Source organism: Nomascus leucogenys, unplaced genomic scaffold (assembly GCF_006542625.1).
Source record: "Nomascus leucogenys isolate Asia unplaced genomic scaffold, Asia_NLE_v1 Super-Scaffold_544, whole genome shotgun sequence".
Taxonomy (NCBI): domain Eukaryota; kingdom Metazoa; phylum Chordata; class Mammalia; order Primates; family Hylobatidae; genus Nomascus; species Nomascus leucogenys.
In genome coordinates, this window is record NW_022095780.1 from 130,309 (window position 1) to 148,630 (window position 18,322).

The 18,322-nt window shown below is 38.6% G+C and overlaps 2 protein-coding genes and 1 non-coding gene across 3 annotated transcripts in view; all 3 read left to right on the forward strand.

Annotated features, from left to right (window-relative positions):
- Positions 1-8,366, forward strand: part of LOC100592765 (lon protease homolog 2, peroxisomal-like) — a 116,260-nt gene extending 107,894 nt beyond the window's left edge. The window contains exon 14 of the mRNA XM_030808389.1: positions 8,279-8,366. The gene's annotated coding sequence lies outside the window, so the exon portion shown is untranslated. The remainder of the gene's footprint in view (positions 1-8,278) is intronic.
- A 3,640-nt stretch (positions 8,367-12,006) lies between these two features.
- Positions 12,007-18,322, forward strand: part of LOC115833669 (putative coiled-coil domain-containing protein 144C) — a 51,008-nt gene continuing 44,692 nt past the window's right edge. The window contains exon 1 of the mRNA XM_030808390.1: positions 12,007-12,637. The gene's annotated coding sequence lies outside the window, so the exon portion shown is untranslated. The remainder of the gene's footprint in view (positions 12,638-18,322) is intronic.
- Positions 16,466-16,568, forward strand: LOC115833678. The gene has a single exon (XR_004029033.1). It is a non-coding gene; the product is annotated as a U6 spliceosomal RNA (small nuclear RNA).

An 18,322-nucleotide genomic window follows, 5' to 3' on the forward strand; every position in this document is an offset into this window, starting at 1 on the left:
TGTTAATGTTTGCTTTATATATTTGGGTGCTCCAGTGTTGGGTGCATACATAGTTTTAATTTGTATATCCTCTTAACAAATTAACTTCTTTATCATCATGTAGTGAACTCCTTTCCTCTTGTGACAGATTTTTGCATGGAAGTGTGTTTTGTCTAATATAACCAACAACCACTCCTGACTCTTGGTTGTTGTTTGTATGCAGTATGGTTTCTATTCTTTAAGTTTAAGGTGTTTGTCCTTAAATCAAAAGTGAGTTTCTTGTAAGCAGCATACTGTTAGTTTAAAAAAATTCATTTAGCCACTCTGTGTTTATTCTAGTCTGTTTTGTTTTCTATAATAGAATACCACAGATTGGCTAATTTATAAACAGGGGAAGTTTATTTGGCTCATGATTCCAGGAGCTTGGAAGGCAAAGAAAATGACACTGTTATCTGGTGAAGGCCTTTTTGCTGCGTAATAACATGGCCAAAGGCCTGAGGGAGAAGAGAGCTCCCTTTTATAACAGACTCACTTCTGTGTTAACTAACGCACTCCCATAAGGACATTAATTAATTCATGAGGGCAGAGTCCCAATGGCCTAACCACTTCTTAAAGATCCCACCTCTTAATTCCATCACAATGGCTATTAAATGTAAAGTAATTATTGATACATAAGGATTTACTATTATAGTTTTGTTGTTTTCTGTTTTATAGTTTCTTTTTTTCTCATGCTGTCTTCTGTTAATTTTTGGATTTGTTTTTGTTGTTTTTATGTTTTGATGTTTTTTTCCATTTGTGTATCTACTACAGTTTTTTCCTAGAGGTTATCATGATGCTTAGATAAAATGTCTTATATTTTAAAGGTCTAGTTTAAGATGATAACAATTTAACATCTATCCATAGAAAAAAACTCCACAGTTTTTCTCCCTTTCACACATTTTATTACTATATATATTATACTTTATAACTTTTTATACTGTGTATTCATTAACAAGTTATTGTAGCTATACTTATTTTAATGCTTTTATTTTGTAGCTTTTGTACTAGAGTTAAAAGTGATTTGTACACTAACGTTACAGTATTAGTGTATTCTGAATTTCACTATGTATTTACCATTTCCAGTGACATTTATACTTTTAACTTTTTTTGTGTTTTTCATTAGCATTTGATGTGGTTTGGCTGTGTCCCTACCTAAATCTCATCTTGAATTGTAGCTCCCACAATTCCCACATGTTGTGGGAGGGACCCAGTGGGAGGTAATTGAATGATGGGGCGGGTCTTTCCTGTGCTATTCTCGTGATAGTGAATAAGTCTCATGAGATCTGATGGTTTTATAAAGGAGAGTTTCCCTGCACAAGCTCTCTCCTCTTGTCTGCTGCCATGTGAGATGTGCCTTTCACCTTCCACCATGATTGTGAGGCCTCCTCAGCCACGCGGAAATGTGAGTCCACTAAACCTCTTTCTTTTGTAAATTGCGCAGTCTTGGCTGTGTCTTTATCAGCAGTTATGAAAATGGACTAATACAGTAAATTGGTACCAGTAGAGTGAGGTGCTGCTCAAAAGATAGATACCTGAAAATGTGGAAGCAACTTTGGAACTGGGTAGCAGGCAGAGGTTGGAACAGTTTGGAGGGCTCAGAAGAAGATAGGAAAATGTGGGAAAGTTTGGAACTCCCTAGGGACTTGTTGAATGGTTTTGACCAAAATGCTGATAATGATATGGACAACAAAATCCAGGCTGAGTTGGTCTTGGATGGTGTATTAGTCTGTTCTCATACTGCTGATAAAGACATACCCAAGACTGGGTAATTTACAAAAGAAAGAGGTTTAATGGACTTACAGTTCCACGTGGCTGGGGAGGCCTCACAATCACAGTGGAAGGTGAGGAGGAGCAAGTCACGTCTTACGTGGATGGCAGCAGGCAAAAAGAGAGGGAGCTTGTGCAGATAAACTCCGCTTTATAAAACCATCAGATCTCATGAGATTTATTCACTGTCACAAGATTAGCACAGGAAAGACCTGCCCCCACGATTCAATTACCTCCGACCAGGTCCCTCCCACAACTGGGAAATCAAGATAAGATTTGGGTGGGGACACAGCCAAACCATATTATTCTGCCCCTGGCCCCTCCCAAATCTCATGTCCTTATATTTCAAAACACAATCATGCCTTCCCAATAGTCCCCCAAAGTCCTAACTGATTTCAGCATTAACTCAAATGTCCACAGTCCAAAGTCTCATCTGAGACAAGGCAAGTCCCTTCTGCCTGTGAGCCTGTAAAATCAAAAGCAAGTTGGTTACTTCCTAGATACACTGGGGGTGCAGGCATTGGGTAGCCATTTCAAATGAGAGAAATTGGTCAAAACAAAGGGGCCATAAGCCCCACGCAAGTCCGAAATCCAGCGGGGCAGTCAAATCTTAAAGCTCCAAAATGATCTCCTTTGACTCCATGTCTCACATCCAGGTCACGCTGATGCAAGAGGTGGGCTCCCACAGCCTGGGGCAGCTCTCCCCCTGTGGTGTTGCAGGGTATAGCCACCCTCCTGGCCACTTTCACTGGCTGGCATTGAGTGTCTGCAGCTTTTTCAGGTGTCCAGTGCAAGCTGTCAGTGTATCTACCATTCTGGGGTCCGGAGGACAGTGGCCCTCTTCTCACAGCTCCACTAGGCTGTGCCCAAGTAGGGACTCTGTGTGGGGGCTCCAAACCCACATTTCCCTTCTGCACTGCCCTAGCAGAGGTTCTCCCTGAGGGCCCTGCCCCTGCAGCAAACTTCTGCCTGGGCATCCAAGCGTTTCTGTACATCCTTTGAAATCTAGACAGGGGTTCCCAAACCCCAGTCCTTGACTTCTGTACACTTGTAGGCTCAACACCATGTGAAAGCTGCCAAGGCTTGGGGCTTGCACCCTTTGAAGCCACAGCCTGAGCTCTCTGTTGGCCCCTTTCAGCCACTGCTGGAGCGGCTGGGATGCAGGGCACCAAGTCCCTAGGCTGCACGCAGCATGGGGACCCTGTGCCTCACCCAGGAAACCCACTTTTTCCTCCTAGGCCTCTTGGCCTATGATGGGAGGGGCTGCTGTGAAGACCTCTGACATGCTCTGGAGACATTTTCCCCATTATCTTGGTGATTAACATTCAGCTCCTCGTTACTTATGGAAATATCTGCAGCTGGCTTGAATTTCTTCTCAGAAAATGGGATTTTCTTTTCTATCACATTGTTAGGCTGCACATTTTCTGAACTTTTATGGTCTGCTTCCCTTATAAAACTGAATCCCTTTAGCACCACCCAAATCACCTAGGTTACAGAGGTGCTTTAAGATTCACAATGAGACTATTGTTAGCAGGCATGCCTTTATGGGCACAGATCTGTGTGCCTTCAGGGAGGTCTCAGGTTAAGCATAACTGCTTCTGAACTGTGGCTGCATGCAGCTAGAGCCAGGTTGCAGTGCCACTTCAGGCCAACAACGGTTGGCCACCTGTTGGTTGTGCGCACGAGCAGTGACGGAGCTGTTAGAGGTGCGCATGCGCAGTCGGGCTTACCGGCTTGGCTTGGCGCGCCTTGGCTGGTTGGCTTCGCTTGTTATTGGCTCTGACTTTGGAAACCGCAAAATTTCCTGGTTGGAGGTGGCGGCTGACCAGAGTGGCTTGGTCTTATTGGGCCTCTGAGGCTGTGATAGGCGGACTGGTGCTGAGGTGTCTCTGATAGCCTCCGCCATGAAGAGGAGCTCTGGTCTCGGGGGCCAGAAGGCCCAGGGGCCCTCCGGCTCCTTCACCTGCTGGTGGTGTTGCAGGGGGGACAATGTCGCCGAGCACGATGACAGCCCCTTCGCCCAGTGCGGGTACAATATCCGAGAGAAACACCTCGGCAAGCTCCACAGAGCTGCCAGCCGGGGTGAAGTCTCCAAGGTGGAGCGCATCCTTTCGCGCGGGAACGCTAACTTGGATGAGAGAGACAAGAAGAAAAGGTGACCGGAGCTGGGGCTGGGGGCGGGGACTGGGAGGAGGCGGGTGTGTGGGAGAAGCGCCCCCTTTTTGGCGGGGGGATGCGGGGTGGGGGGCGAGCCCTCCTGATCCCGGGGTCCTGGCTTTCCTGCCTCCGCAGGCTCCACAGCACCTGGCCTGGGGAAACCTTGGAGGGGTTAATTAAGTCTATACAGCACTTTATCTTGAATGGACACATTTCAAAACGTATTTTTTTTTCTTTTTATGAGACGAGTTTCGCTCTTTTTGCCCAGGCTGTAGTGCAGTGGCGCGATCTTGGCTTACTGTCGCCTCTGCCTCCTGGGTTCCAGCAATTCTCCTGCCTGAGCCTCCTGAGCAGCTGGGATTGTAGGTGCACGCTACCACTCCCAGCCAATTTTTGTATTTTTAGTAGAGATGGGGTTTCACCATGTTGGCCAGGCTTGTCTCCAACTCTTGACTTCAGATGATCCGTCCGCCTCGGCTTCCCAGAGTGCTGGGATTACAGGCGTGAGCCACTGCGCCTGGCCAACATAATGTTATATACGCTATAGACAGGTGCATAAGGAGAGCAATAGTTCCCATGACATTTCAACTTCTGGGCTAAAAATTCTTCAGATTATATCTCATATTTATTTTTATATACATGTACATCTACGTAAATAGATTCTTTACTGAGGAACCTTAGAAGGAAACTTTGAAGTGGGAAGTCGTTCCTGTTCTTGAGTAGGAAGATTCGTTTTTCTCAAGATGTGAGCTCTTTGTCTATCAACTTTATGTAAACCAGATAAAAATATCAAAGTTTTAACATTTTAAAATTAAACTTGTTGTCTGTGTTTTACTATTATGATGACATGAAAATGTTTTTTGTAATGAGGTGAGAAAGACTGGCCTTTCTATATATCAAAATGTGCTATTAATTTCCACAGATTGTTTATTAACAGCTGAAAAGACAGATAAATGAATGAAACAGAATAGAAGATCTAGAATTGCCCAAATATATGTAAGAATTTAGAACTTGATAATGTTGACATTTTAGATTTGTAGGAAGGGTGAATTATTCATAAATGAAATGCATGCTGTTAGGAGAAAACGAACTAGATTTTTATGTCACAAAAATAAGTTCCCGATGAAATATAGATCAAACGTTTTAAGTATACAAAATAAGGAAAATACCAGAAGAAGACACACATGCCTGTTTATACAGATACATTTATATGTTGACAAAGACCTTCTTAAGAACTTCACAAGCAAGCATTCTGCAGGTTGATTTAGCAAAATAAAACTTAAAACACTCTGTAAATAAGAAAAAAAGACAACCTACTTGCAAAATATTTACACTACATACATATAGCACACACACATATACTACATACACATCAGGTGAAAAATGTATCTTCATATTACAGATAATTCAAATCAACAAGAAAATAATTCTAAATTTGGGCAAAGTACTTCTTTTGTAGATCTGTAAGTGACATAGGAAAAAATATTTAGTGTTTCTTGTAAGAGAAGTAATTCATGTTAAAAAAGAAATAAAATACTGTTTCCTATCCACAAAGTTTGTGAAGATGAAGACAGTGGTACTTATACGGCTGCTTAAAGTTTAAGTTGCTGATGACTTTTCAAGTAGAGAATTTGGTGATAAGCACCACATTTAAGAAAACATATATGCCCTTCACTCATCAATTCCATTATACTGAAATATTTGTAAAAAATAGAGATACATCCAATTTGTTTTTCTCAGTACTGCTTAAAACCTCAATGTATTAAGAAAAACTCATGTGGTGGATTTTAGAACTAAATTTCAGTGCATCCATAGGATGGAATAGTAGCCGTTGAAGGTGTGACTAGATACAGATTTATTTCGACATATGTGAAGATGTACTTTGCTATGCAAATTGAGAAAAAATTATTTTGAGTATACATACACACAGACTATGCTCTTGTTTTAGCTGAAAATATGTACCAAATATGAATACATTTATTTCTGGGCATTTGTACTGTAAGTACCTTTTTTTTCTTGTCTGTGATTTCTGCAATGAGCATGTATAAAAGTTATAGTAAAGGCTTATTATTAATGAAATAATCCTTGGGAAAAAAAGAATACATGAAACTTGCCTAGATAAAAATAATTTCTCACTTTCTATTATTTTATTTTTGTGGTTTGGTTAACTTTTAGTTAACTTTTAGCCTCTTTTGGAGAAGGGGGAATCCTTTTATCTGTGCTTAAAGGTTTTATTATGAGTACATTTTCATTGCATACGTATGTTTTTATTATATACAGATTTACTACATATGTAAAAAAATAGATTAAAAATTTTAGTTGTGTCCTTATGAAAATAAAAATAGCAAATATAAGTGATTATTACTATTACAAAAGTATTGCTTTATCTTATGGGAGTTTTCCTTAAAAATGTTGAACTCCCCAACTGTATTTTTCCATTGGTTTTTTAAATAAAATAATTTTCTTTTTGAGACAGGAGCTCACCCAGGTTGGAGTGCAGTGGCACAATTATGGTTCACTGCAGCCTCAACCTCCTGTGCTCAAGTGATCCTCTCCTCAGCCTCAGTAGCTGGGACTGCTGGTGTGCGCACCATGCCTGGCTAATTTTTGTACTTTTTGTAGAGACAGGGTGTCACCATGTTGTCCAGGCTGGTCTTAAACTCCTGGGCCCAAGTAATCCTCCCACCTTGGCCTCCCAAAGAGCTGCAATTACAGACATGAGGCACCACGCACAGCTTCCATTCTTTCAATCGATTTATTCATCAAACAGAGGCTGGACACCTGTTACGTAGTACACATATTCTACAATCTTTCAGGACGCTTTCATCCTTAAAAACTTCATATTTACTTGCCTAGCTTGAGCAAGCTGAGAGATTTAAAATCGGAGTATTATAACTTAATCTCAACTGAAGCTTTTCCGTCCTCCTTTAAGCATTTCTGAAGGTAGAAAACAGCAAAATAGAACTTTTTTTTTTTTTTTTTTTTTTTTTTTTTTTTTTTTTTTTGAGACCGAGTCTCTGTTGCCCAGGCTGGAGTGCAATGGCACACTCTTGGCTGATCTTGGCTCACCGCAGCCTCCGCCTTCTGGGTTCAAGTGATTCTCTTGCCTCAGCCTCCTGAGTAGCTGGGATTACAGGCGTGCACCACCACATCTGGCTAATTTTTGTATTTTTAGAAGAGACAGGGCTTCACCATGTTGGCCAGGTTGGTCTTGAACTCCTGACTTCAGGTGATCTGCCTGCCTCGGCCTCCCAAAGTGCTGGGATTACAGGAATGAGCCATTGTGCCCGGCCGCAAAATATAACTTCTAACTACTCTTTTGAAAGTTTATAACAGTCTTAAATGTGACTATTAATCATTGAAAGTGCCTCATTTACATCCATTCTATAAATCTAAATAGAAAATAAAATAAGCCATATGCTTTCATTTGAATTCTGAATTTCTTTTGGCTTAAAGTGTTTTTTTTTTTGAAAATCAAAGTAAGAATGAGTTTGTTTTAAACATTTGTTGTCATCTTTATTTTCAGTCCTGTCATTCCATAGTACTTTTAAGAACTAAAATTTATTTAAATGCCATTTATATGACTAGAACGGCCCTAGATGTGTTGTATATACCAATTCTACTTATTGCAAGACACCATGGATTCTGTGATGCCCCATCATTTTATGTCTCAATAAGAGAATTATTTAAATGTTGCCAATTTTAGTTGTAATAAGTCAAGAATTGTAAGTGGGATTCCAGTGTCAAAGATGTTAAAATATGAGCAAGTGAGCAACTTAGAATGATCAAAATACAATGTTACCTCTAATCTTTAAACATATCTCAAAGAAGATATAATTGTATCATTTTACTTAAATCTTGTATTTGTTAAGTAGTAGTATTAGTAAAAATTGTAATATCTAAGAAATACTGAGCTGTTATTTGTGCTAGGAACTGTCTAAATACTTTGTACAGTCTCATGCAAGCATCACAACAGTGTCCTGTGAGACAGCCAGTATTTTTAACCCCATTTTATTAATGAGGAAATTGAGGCAAAAAAGGCTAAGCAATAAGTCGGAAGTGACAGAATTTAAAGTAGGATTCCGGTCCAAGTTTTACTGAATCCAAAAGCCAAGGTCTTTCTATTGAAGTAGGCTGCTCTTTCATTAATGTAGTGAGTAATAAGAGAGAGTAAAAAGTGTGATTTCTTCACAAAAAAATAAATATTTGTTTGGAAGGCAGAGAAATCACGTGCTACTCAATGTTTATAATTATATGGATGATTTTATGTTTTCAGATGATTTTATGATTTTATGATTTCCAATAGTTTCCTAAAAATGTCGTCTCCCTCTTATAGGACTGCTCTGCATTTGGCCTGTGCCAATGGCCATCCAGAAGTGGTAGCTCTTCTGGTAGACAGAGGATGTCAACTTGATGTCTTTGACAACAAAAACAGGACAGCTCTGCTAAAGGTACATAGTAGTCAACGATTTCAGCATGAGATGGATTTGATACAAATACACAGAATAAAATAAAATCCATCTTGTTTAAACAGAACTCATTGGTGAAACTTGTGGAATGCTTATTTTGAACTCCTAGAATTTACAATCTATTGCTTGGTCTGATACTGACAGGCGGTACAATGCCAGGAAGAGGAATGTGCGACTATTTTACTAGAACACGGCGCCGACCCAGACCTTCCAGATGTCTATGGCAATACTGCCTTACACTATGCCACCTACAGTGTGGATATCCCAATGACAAAAAAACTGCTTTTACACCATGCCAGTATTGAATCAGCAAACAAGGTATAGATCAACCAACTTTATTTTCAAAATATTTGAAATGCATTTGTTTTAACATTGACTTATGTACAAGTCAGTTTCCCATATTTGGAAGCTCAAGCATAACCTGAATAAAAATATTTGGAAATAATTATAAAATGTTACTTTAAATATTGATACTTTTAAAGAAGCATTAGAGGGTATATCTTTTTAAATGTATTTATGGTAAAATTTTTGAAAACACTGAATTTGAAAAGGTAATACTTTTAAATTTTTTCCTTCCAAGTATTTTTTTTCTGATTATTATGCAATTACCCTAGAAAGTGAAATTTGCTCTGGAAATAGGCTTTATCTTAAAATACCAGGAAAACTAACACATTTTAAATAAACAGAAATCTTGATGCTGTTGATAAGTTCCTACACAGAGTAATATATATGAAAATGATTTAACTCTCAGTGCCAGGGCTTGAAAGGGAAAAATGGAAAGGGTAAGTAAGGAGAGCAACCAGAAATATGCAGACCAATCTGGAAATTAGGTAATTGAGGGAAAATACCGAGAAGAGTTTTTTTATTGTTGTTTGCTTTCTGTTTGTTTCCAGTTTATGTGTCTAGACAAGATTCTTTTCAGTTTTGGGGATAATAGTTTTCAGTTTGGGAGAGAGTTAATGAGTTGTTCACTCATCTAGAGATCAATTTTAGGAGGACCGTGAGGAAACCAGTTTGGCTGTGAATAGGTGGTGATGAAGTGGGAAACCCTTAAGCAAGTAATTAACTGACTTATCCTATGCTGGCAGAAGCAGTTGCTTAGATAAATGTCTAAACACTGCTCTCAAATCTAGACTGTCTTGGGGGGAAGGTGGAAGATAAGGAGCTTATAAATAGCAAAGTCAAGTTGGATCTTGAGTTTACTAGTCCCTGTTCTATTCCTACCCAAACAAATTATGTGGAGTTTTCAGTAAATGTAAAAGAGAAAGAAAAAACTCTCAGTAAATGTAAAACAGAGAGTAAAAACTCTCTTTTAGTCTTTCCTCTTTTTGGCCAAATCCTCAAAGATAAAGGTAACTGGTCATGTGGTGAGAGATGATGGAAGTAATTGTCGATTGCACTAGTTCTCAGCCAGAATTGTGCATCACCGTAACCTAGGGAAATATAAAAATTTCTACAAAGCTAACCTCTCCTCTGACGATTCTGATATAGTAAATCTAATAAAGCCTAGACATACATGTTAACAAATGTTTCCTTGGAGCCAGGCATGGTGAAACATAGCTACAGTCCCAGCTACTCAGGAGGCTGAGGTGGGGCTACTGCTTCAGCCAAGGAGTTTGAGTCTAGCCTGGGCAACATAGTAAGACCCCGTTGCTGACTAAATAATGGCAAATTCCTCAAAATTCTGACATATGCCTGGTTAAGAATCACTGAATAGATAAGTGTAATATATAAATTGCTCTTCTAGAGTTAAGAAATCTCTAGAAGAGTTGGAGTTTGATAGGTACTACTTCCTTTAAATCTCTCCTTTTCCATAATATTAGCCCATTTTTCTTTACCTTTGTGGTTGGAAAGCTAAAAGGAATATTATTGGCAATCTATCAGCTTACAGAAGAACACCTTTTCCTTCCCACCATTAATTATTTACTGCCATTCAGCAGATCTTTATAAATTTGCTATGGGTAGTCTTTCATTTAAAAAATTTTTTTGAGACAGGATCTTGCTCTGTCACCTAGGCTAGAGTGCAGTGGCACAATCACAGCTCAATGCAGCCTCAACCTCCTGGAACTCAAGTGATCCTCCTACCTCAGCCTCCTGAATAGCTGAGACTACAGACATGCACCATCATGCCCAGCCAATTTGTAAATTTTTTGTACATACAGCGTTTCACTATATTGCCCAGGCTGGTCTCAAACTGGGTTGCTTAAGCAGTCCTTCTGCCTCAGTTTCCAAAAGTGCTGGGATTACAGGCATGAGCTAGTGCACTCAGCCTGGGCAGTATTTCACTAAGTGGAGGCTGACCCCTTCAGGACTTCACATCTCTTTGTTACCATTCAGGTAATTAAGCCAATAAATCTTTATTGCAAGTGGAGTTTCCTCAATTAGAATTGTAGCAAATTCTAAACCTTTTGTTGTTGTTGTTGAAGCTGTATTATGGGCTATTATCAGTATGTCTGTTCATAGAGTTTTGGCATAATCAGGATGACAGTTTTAAACCCTGAAAACCATGCAGTTACTAAGAGTACAAATTCTTTTTTTTTTTTTTTTTTTTTTTTTTTGAGATGGAGTTTTGCTCTTGTCCCCCAGGCTGGAGGGCAGTGGCTGGATCTCAGCTCACTGCAACCTCTGCCTCACGGGTTCAAGAGATTCTCCTGCCTCATTCTCCTGAATAGCTGGGATTGCAGGCGCCTGCCACCACGCCCAGCTAATTTTTTGTATTTTCAGTAGAGACAGGGTTTTGCCATGTTGGACAGGCTGGTCTTGAACTCCTGACCTCAGGTGATCCGCCCGCCCCGGCCTCCCAAAGTGGTGGGATTACAGGCGTGGGCCACAGCACTGAGCCATAAATTCTTTTAATCATTTCGTTTCAGCATTCCTATGAACTAAATATCTATTTGGCTAACAATCTCAGAAAACTACTTACTAATAGATTTTAAATGAATAAATGCTAGAAAAATTATTGAAGTGGGTAGTATGAGTCTTAGCAGCAAATTTTATTACATGTTGGGGACTGTTTTTTTGGTAAAACATTTGAAACTAAAGAAAGAAAATATTTTACATGCAAACACTTACTTTATGCACAACCATTTGGCAACACATCCACGGCAAGTTTAAAAATGCAAGGGCTGTGGTCTAAATGTGGCCCATAGGTACGTTTCACTTGCCTTCATAAATTGTGTCAACATGTAAAATTTATCAGACTCATATACAAATCTGGATTTTAGGCTTCTCTTAAGAATCAAATCTGGTGTCCCTTGAGCCCACATCACTGTTTTGTCTGATGTGCAGAGGTTACCCCTTTCTATGAGGCCTGTGTTCTCTAGTTTGCCGTGGTGCCCACCTAGGTACCTCACTCAGGTCACCCCCTTTGCCCTTGTAAGCATTTGACAACTCTCGTCTTAACAGTATATTTTGATAAAGATGTCAAGGCTTTCAAGACAGTTTCTATTTGTTTATAATATATAACTTATATTTTATATAAATCACCTTAGCACCAGAGTTGAATTTTAAAATTTAGAAGTTTTAAAAAAACTGCTAAATTCTATATTCTTTTTATTTATGGTAAATATTCTTTATATTTAACTCTTATTTTTTATATTTGCCATAAATAACCACCTTCTCATTAGCATGCCTATAAGCCTTTCTAGGTTATTCCTAGCTGTAGCTGGATGTGTTACACATCTGGTAAAGTAAACATTCTTTGCAATGCAGCTTAAGAAACACTAGTCTAGACTCAATAATTTAGATCATTAATAAAAACACTTGAAGCTTTTACTAATATGTCTTAAGATTTGGGAATATAGAGATAAAAGATAAAGCCCCTGCCCTCAAGAAGCTCTTGGTTTACATGGAAAACAATAAAATCATTACAATATACTATGCTAAGTGCTATGACAGAAGCGAAGATTATTGGAGCTGGTATTGAAGTGAGTTTTGGAGATGACCAGAGTTCATGTGGTGAGGCGGAGGAGGAGGGGTTTTTCCAAGGGAAGGAACAGCACACGGGAAAGCAAAGAAGAATAAAAAGGAAAGGACTTACTTACTTACATAAATATAAGGTTTCCAGTTCAGTTGAGAAATATATAATGTTGTGAATTATCAGTTGCTCTTGCTGTTTTACAGGATGAACTCACACCATTTTTGCTAGCTGTACATGAAGAAAAACAGCAAATGATAGAATTTTTAAGAAAGCAAAAAGAAAATTTAACTGCAGTTAAGTTTGAAAGGTACAGTAATTAGTTCTTTTTTTAAAACCTGACTGATATTCTAGAGTGATAACACTCTCTCGTTAGAAATATTAGATTAATAAGAAGATTAACTTGTAATTATTATGATATAGTAAAAAATATCAACACAAATCATTGGTTAAGTAGAAAAACTATTATTTGGACTGGGCAACATCGAGAACAGTATATAGTAGGATTCATCTTCTCTTATTATATTGACTGGTGTTGGTTATTAGTAATGTGATGTTTTTGGTCATGTGACCTGACCAAAGTGTTTTTATATGGGTTTTGTTAGTTGTATGAAGTGTAGATTTTAACTTTTAGTATACTTTAAGATTTAATAAATATTGAACTTCTTAACCCTTTTATAGTAGTTTTTAACCTCTGCTTCTTATACTCTTCCTTTAAACATGCTATATTAGACATAAATAGGAGTTGAAAATCATTTTTTCTTCTAGATGACTCTTTAAGTTGCTTTCTTTGAAAAATAGTAATGTTAAGTTATCCCTACATGGCTGTTAATTGCTATTACCAGATACCGTGGTTTCATTAGTTTTTTTCTGTTTCATTTCTAGTGTATTTTGATGTTTTTGTTTTATTTATTTTTTTAGGCAGAGTCTCGCTCTGTTACCCAGGCTGGAGTGCAGTGGCGCAATCTCAGTTCACTGTAACCTCCACCTCCAGGGTTCAAGCGATTCTCCTGCTTTAGCCTCCTGAGTAGCTGGGACTATAGGCACGTGCCACCATGCCCAGCTAATGTTTTGTATTTTTAGTAGAGATGGGGTTTTACCATGTTAGCAAGGATGGTCTTGAACTCCTGACCTCAGGTGATCCACCCGCCTCGGCCTCCCAATGAGCTGGGATTACAGGCGTGAGCCACCGCACCTGGCCCTGATGTTTTTATTTGTAATTGCTATGGGCAGAGGAAGAAAGTATAGCTTTAAATGAATAGCTTTTTCTTCTAATGAAGACAAACCATAGGTGGGTGAAAAAGAGAAAAGAGCTAGGCTTTAGATTCATACAAGACTGGGTTTAAGTCCTAGCTTTCTCACTTGCTAGGAATGTGACCTGGGAACATTACTTATCACCAAATATGTTTTTCTATATGAAAAGGAAGATAATAATATATCCTTCAAGGGTGGTTGTGTGGAAGAAAGATTTTATATATATATATGTGTGTATATATACATATATACATCTATATTATATATACACATATATGTATATATATTTTATATACGTATATATGCATATATACACATATGTATATATATACACATGTATATGTATATAGGCGTGTATATATACACACGTCTATGTATATAGATGTGTATATAGATACACGTGTATATGTATATAGATACATGTGTATATATACACACGTCTATATACATATACACGTGTATCTATATACACACCTATATGTGTGTGTACATATAGACACATCTATATGTGTGTACATATATATACATATATAGATGTGTATACATATATACATATATAGATGTGTATACATATATATACATATACACTATATGTGTGTATATGCATACACATATGTATATACGTATACACATATGTATAATGTATATATAGCATTTAATTCAGTGCCTAGCCCATGTATATCGGCATTATTAACTGAAACTACTATGATTATTATTATTACCGTTAGTATTAGTATTATTGTTTCCCGCCTGCAGATGGCTCTTACTTATCTGACCCTTAGCTGATTTTGAATTACAACATATCTGTCTTTAAATCTTTGCCTACATTAGATAAGGGATCTCAGCATAGTTTCTTGCTCATCAAAGGACTTTAGGTTAGCAACTTCTATGATATAATACCCTACTGGGACAAGAGGCATTTTTTTTTTTTTTTGTAAGCATTGATGGTAATTTATGAAGATGAACACTTGAGCACCCAAGATGCTTATGTTTGTTAGTACATGTAAATGTTTAATTCTACATGGACAGGCAAGATATTAAATTGGTAAAAGATATCAAATTAGCTTTTTAAATAACTTTCTTAAAGTTCCTAAGAAAGAATTTCTCTCTCTGGTGTTTTAAAACAGCCCTCATTCTTGCTGTACATTGTGAATCAGCAAGAATAGTCAGCATTCTTCTTCAGCAAAATGCTGATGTGCTTTCCCAAGATATGTTTAGATGGGCTGCAGAAGATTATGCCATTTTTAGTCCTTTTACTAGGCAAGATTTTACATTAGAAGGCTAGTTTACATTAAATTGAGGCTTAAAATAATTATAGCTATTGAATCCTATACATCGAGTGAGATTTTATAGTTTAATTCAAGTCGTTTTGGAGTGACAGTGAGTTAGTCCACTTTATCAGCCAGAAATCAGGCAAAAGCCTGGACTGGTTAGAAGTATCAATGGGTGCAGAATTCTTTCTCAGGACTTTTCAGATCTTTACCTTAGAGACCCCAACACTGTCCCTTTTACTCCAAGTATAGCCACATGCATAGGATAAAAATAGTGACACATCGCTGATTTCTCTAATTAATTATTTGGGTCTTGAAATGTTCAGTTTAGCAGAAAGTCTCGTATGGTCTTTTGAGGGCTATCTCCTATACCCTCCTGTTTTAATTTTTCAAGAACCTAAGGGGTTTCCTAAGTCCAAGAAGGATAAAAATCACAATCTTTTACCGGTCAGAAGGAAGGGAAGAAAAGGACATTCTAATCATTCTGTTGTTTCCATTCATTCTTTTCCTGCATTATTGCTGTTAAAAGTGGTTCTGCAGTCTGTTAATGCTTGATTTTTCCCACCGGGATTCTCTTACTAATTCAGAGCCCTTAGTTTTCATGGTGATTCATACATAGACTTCATAGCTGTAACTTTTTTTAGTTCACGTACGTATATGCTCAGCCATTGTTCCCAAAGCACCAGCATCCTGTTCTGACAGCTGGGCATCCTAGCTTTAGCCACACACATAGTGAGAAAATTGACCAACCTTCCCCCACACTCAAAACCTTATGTGGAGCCCACATCTTAGCCTAAACTTAGCTGAGGCCTTCATGGTAAGTTATCCTTTGAGGCCCTTGTTTGTCTTTTCTCTATCAAATATTAGTTGAGATTGTTCTAAACTGTCAAAGAGGTTACATAATGTTGCAGAAAGAGATCAGTGTTTTCTTACTCCATTGTTACCAGATCTGTACTCTGAGGCACCTTTATATGCTGTTTAGCACATTTTCTTAGGGAGTGGAAGGTTCTATATTATCCTTCCCTAGAGCAGTGGGTGCCAATTTGTGTGTTTTCTCTTTTTTTTTCAATTTGTGGTTTTATCCTCAAGCGATATGTTTTCCATAATAATGAAAATCTCCCAAGTTACTTGCATTTCTTTCTTTCTTTTTTTTTTTTTTTTTTTGAGGTGGAGTCTTGCTCTGTTGCCCAGGCTGGAGTGCAATGGTGCGATCTCGGCTCACTGCAACCTCCGCCTCCCAGGTTCAAGCAATTATCCCACCTCAGCCTCCCAAGTAGCTGGGATTACAGGCATGCACCACCACACCTGGGTAATTTTTGTATTTTTAGTAGAGACGATGTTTCACCATGTTTGCCAGGCTGGTCTCGAACTCCTAACCTCAGGTGATCCACCTGCCCTTAGCCTCCCAAAGTGCTGGGATTACAGGCATGAGTCACCATGCCTGGCCTAATTACTTGCATTTCTACCTCAAGTTTTAAAAATATTTTCATATTCTACCTCACAGGAAACCATTCAACAGAATTATCTGAATCTCAAGTAGGTTTATTGGGTTTATCAGAGCTAAGTCTCATCCATGACTCATGAGTATTCACGTGTAAAGTAGGGTTTTGTCCTTGCTTCAGCAGCACACATACTAACACTGGAGTAATACAGAGAAAATTAGCATTGCTCCTGCATAAGGATGACACACAAGTTCATGAAGTGGTCCATATTTTGTGCAGTCCCTGGAAAGTCATTTGACAATTTTCTGACTAGCTCCGAGGAAACAGCATGAGTCAAAGCAAAATGGTTGGCACTTAATATTGAAATTGTGATTTTCACTACAAAAATATTCACATACAGTGATCTATGGAATGAGAATGGAGCTGAGTAAAACATGGGATGTTGTGTGCAAATACATTGTTAGTATGTATCTCAGAAATGAGAAAATGTCAACTTGCATCTCCTTTGTGGAACTTACAAAAAGAGTTTTATCTTTCATGTCAGTTGGAGGTGAAAAATGGAGATTAAGCATCATTCTAACAAAGATCTACTGGTTCAGAATTTGAGTCTGTAAAGAAGGAATAGTAGTCCAAGGCAGGTCTTGATATCTATTAGTTTTTTGCCTTTGGTATGATTGATGAGCTCAGTAACAGTAGACAATTATGTTATCTAATTTAATGAGATAATAGGTTTATAAATAAATGTAGTTACAAACTATGAAATATATGAGATGCCCTAAATTATAAGCCACAAGGAGTAGAACACCTAATAAACAAAATTAGGACTTAATAACATTTCCCAAGTACCAGAACATTTCAATATTAGAACCTACGAAAAATACACGTTGGATTTTATTTGCAGTTCCAAGATAGTTTCACCAATAAAGTTCAAGAACAAATTATTTCATTGCTTCACTATTTTTCTGAACATTCAAAATATGTTATCTCATTAAATTTTTATAACAACCTAGTAAAATAAGACAGTAAAATTCTCACTTTTTAGAAGAAGACATTGAACCTAACAAAAGCAACTTACCCAAGAACTAGTAGCTTTTGGTTATGGAGCTAGAGCTTATTCTGAGTTAAGACACTTTCAATTATGTCAGGCTTGTAGGGTCCAGCCCCACAGGGTCGGTGGGTTTTCTCCCCATGTGCGGAGACGAGAGAGTGTAGAAATAAAGACACAAGACAAAGAGATAAAAGACAGCTGGGCCTGGGGGACCACTACCACCAAGACACGGAGACCAGTAGTGGCCCCGAATGTCAGGCTGCGCTGATATTTATTGGATACAAGGCAAAGGGGCAGGGTAAGGAGTGTGAGCCATCTCCAATGATAGGTAAGGTCATGTGGGTCACATGTCCACTGGACAGGGGCTCTTCCCTGCCTGGCAGCTGAGGCAAAGAGAGGAGAGGAGAGAGAGAGATAGCTTACGCCATTATTTCTGCATATCAGAGACTTTCAGTACTTTCACTAATTTGCTACTACTATCTAAAAGGCAGAGCCAGGTGTAAAGGATGGAACATGAAGGCAGACTAGGAGCATGACCACTGAAGCACAGCATCACAGGGAGATGGTTAGGCCTCCAGATAACTGCGGGCGGGCCTGACTGATGTCAGGCCCTCCACAAGAGGTGGAGGAGTAGAGTCTTCTCTAAACTCCCTGGGGGAAAGGGAGTCTCCCTTTTCCTGTCTGCTAAGTAGCGGGTGTTTTTCCTTGACACTGACGCTACCGCTAGACCACGGTCCACTTGGCAATGGGCATCTTCCCAGATGCTGGCGTTACCGCTAGACCGAGGAGCCCTCTGGTGGCCCTGTCCGGGCATAACAGAAGGCTCGCACTCTTGTCTTCTGGTCACTTCTCACTATGTCCCCTCAGCTCCTATCTCTGTATGGCCTGGTTTTTCCTAGGTTATGATTGTAGAGCGAGGATTATTATAATATTGGAATAAAGAGTAATTGCTACAAACTAATGCTGAATGATATTAATAT